Source organism: Engraulis encrasicolus, chromosome 19 (genome assembly GCF_034702125.1).
Source record: "Engraulis encrasicolus isolate BLACKSEA-1 chromosome 19, IST_EnEncr_1.0, whole genome shotgun sequence".
NCBI lineage: Eukaryota > Metazoa > Chordata > Actinopteri > Clupeiformes > Engraulidae > Engraulis > Engraulis encrasicolus.
In genome coordinates, this window is record NC_085875.1 from 25899878 (window position 1) to 25903089 (window position 3212).

Consider the following 3212-nt stretch of genomic DNA (forward strand, 5'->3'; position numbering starts at 1 on the left):
GCTGTATCAACAACCCTCTGGCCCACGCAGCACACACACACACACCAGCAGTGACTAATGTTACTAAACTACACTCACTGCCACAACACACACACACGTAGGAGTATAAGGTACATGCACACACATACAAGTGTGTGCACACATGCACGCACACTCGTGTGCACACACACACACAGACACACACAGACAGACAGACAGACAGACAGACAGACAGACAGACAGACAGACAGACAGACAGACAGACAGACAGACAGACAGACAGACAGACAGACAGACAGACAGACAGACAGACAGACAGACAGACAGACACACACACACACACACACACACACACACACACACACACACACACACACACACACACACACACAGTCTTCCTTTCCTGTCCTCGTCTACTCCCCTCCCTGATGCACCAGTGGTAATTTCCTGGGAGGGAAGGTCATTTGTTCTGATTCCTATCAAAATGTATTAATAAATGATTCTTCGCAATTACCTGTGGCTGCGGCACCTATGCCAGCCAGCAGTGTTTGATAGATTTCCCATTACAGACTCAGAGCCCCCAAACACACACGCCCGCCCGCACAGGAGGCCCGCGTGAACGTGAGTTAGAGCTATTCAGCTGTAACATTTCACAACCATGCAAAACAATGCTCCCAGGCAACCCACACATAATATAATGACGCCATCGCATAGCAACTCATCTACAGACCTGTTCTATGATTCTAAGAATGCCCTATGGCTCTGCGTCATTGCATAGGAACTTTTGTCTTGTGATTATTTTTTCCTAACTGCAAGTGACTGTACGGCCATTGCGTTTACACTTAGAATGTCAAATGTATCATTCTTGAGGTATGTGGTCAAATTACCATCTCAATCATAATTCTACTAAAGTATAGTATAGGCAGGATTTGCTAACGTGACCTTCACCAGTTGGTATGTTTCGGACACGTCTTCAAGATGCTATACCTCCCACAAATGACATGTTTTCGAATGAGGCTCCTTATCAAAAATCCTTGCATGTGATTGGATAAGCAATTCTGTCCGTCATCTTTACTGATGCGCCACTTCAGCTTCTCACATTGAGCTCAACCCGTGACGCAATGGAAAGTAACAGGCAAAAGAAAAGCCATAACGGCCATTTATGAAAAATCCCACCTGGTGATCCTGATAGGCTCATTCATTCAGAAACAACTCTGACCGGGGGGCGCTGTGCCGCAGCGCGCTAAGCCCCACACATTTGGGCTTGCATGCCCAGGGGCACCTAGGTTCGCCTGGGTCATTTCCCAACCCTAACCCGTCTCTCCACACTCACTTCCTGTCGAGCTTCACTGTTCAATCTGCAATAAAGGCAAAATGCCCATTAAAATATCTAAAAAACCAGAAACAACTCTGACCTTCACAGTACTCATCTGGTTCTGTGAAGAAACCAGAACAGCCTTGAGTGGAGTTTGGCGAACCGCTGCCAGGTATCGTAAGTCAGGCTAAGATCCGGTCCTTCTCGCTCTGTAAAAAAGAGGCACAAACAATATCCTGAACACCAGCTCTGTTTCAACAGTTCGTCATAACCGTGTCAATGTCCTGAGAACTTTTGCACACATCATACAGAGATGGAGAGAAAAAAAGAAACACAGTTTTGAATGTATATTGTGCTAAACCCCGCTATTCCCCTGCTAACCTTTATAGAACAACCGTACAACGAACGCACATCCGGACCAAAACACGACTAAAGCGTCTCATTGCAAATGCATTGGAAATCCAAACAGCCCTAGCTCTCTCAGCCTGTTGGAGTGACTTCCATGTGTGACATAACATACAGTGCAGACCCAGCAACACAATCCTAATGCACTTGTCAGGCCTGCAAGATGTATGTGAGAGCAAAAGGCCCACAGAGAGCACGGCAAGCTAGTGGGAAGGTTGGGGGGCTGGACCCGTCAATCACAGGGCTTCTGGAACTCTCTGGTGACATTCTGTGCCCTTTTCATATTTTACTCCAGGGAGCAAAAATAATAAATCACATAGCTGGCTGACCCAGAACCATCGGCGTAAGAAAGCCAGGGGGACGGAGAAACAGGGACGATGGGCGCCTCTCATTTCAATGCAAATTGATTGTGGACACCCGGACACCATGAAACAAAGCTTGACATTTGAAACTGAGAATCAACTGAAGCATGTAAGAAGGAATAAACAGATAAATAACTTGAAATAAAAGAAAACATATCCTGAAATACTTTCTGTGATTTCTTTCTCCAAACAAAGAAAGTATGTATTGTTATTTAGATGCGTAAGAAGTAAAAAACAAAAAACAAAAAAACATTTAGTAACACTTCATGCATCATTTACATTCTTCAAAGTTGTTGACTAAAAATTGGAATTCCAAGTTGAGACTACAGTAGCTAATACTCAACCACAACAGACACCTTGGGCTTATTTAACACAGCATGTGTGTTTTGACTGCAATGAAAAATAGCTGGGAGCTTTTTAATTTTCTACAAGGAAACCTACCCTTGAAACAGCTTGTATTTAGAACTTTGTTAAACTCTTTGGCTACATCAAAAGAACATTTTCAACATTCTGTAAGCAGGGATGCGTGTTGCAGCATACTGAAAGAGGCCCGCATTGCTGTGTGTGCATTCAGGATTTCCAAGTGCATACACAACACACCGACCGTAGCTATATGGCTGTATTGACACAAATAATTCATGATGTAGTCTTTGTGTGGAGTTTGATAGGAAACCTTTGAGACTTCTGAGGTGTGGAGATTCCTGATGCAGCATCAGTCTCTGCCAAAGCCAAATAAGAAAGCAGTACACACACACAAGCGCGCACACACACGCACCCATGCACGCAAACAAACACCCCCCCCCCCTCCTCTCTCTCTCTTACACACACACACACACACACACACACACACACACACACACACACACACACACACACACACACACACACACACACACACACACACACACACACACACACACACACACACACACACACACACCGGCCCTTTATTCCAGTCTGCCAGTCCTTTATTGAGGTGTGTGCCTCTCAGCTCCACGGCTGACAGGTGAGGGCCCTAATGTGAGCCCTGAGACTCCCAGCCCATTCAGACCACTGAATTAGACAGAGGCAGAGGAGAGAAGGGGAGAGGGAAGGAGGGGTAAGAATGGACAGAGAAAAGAGTGGGGGAGGGAGTGAATGAAGAAAGTGAA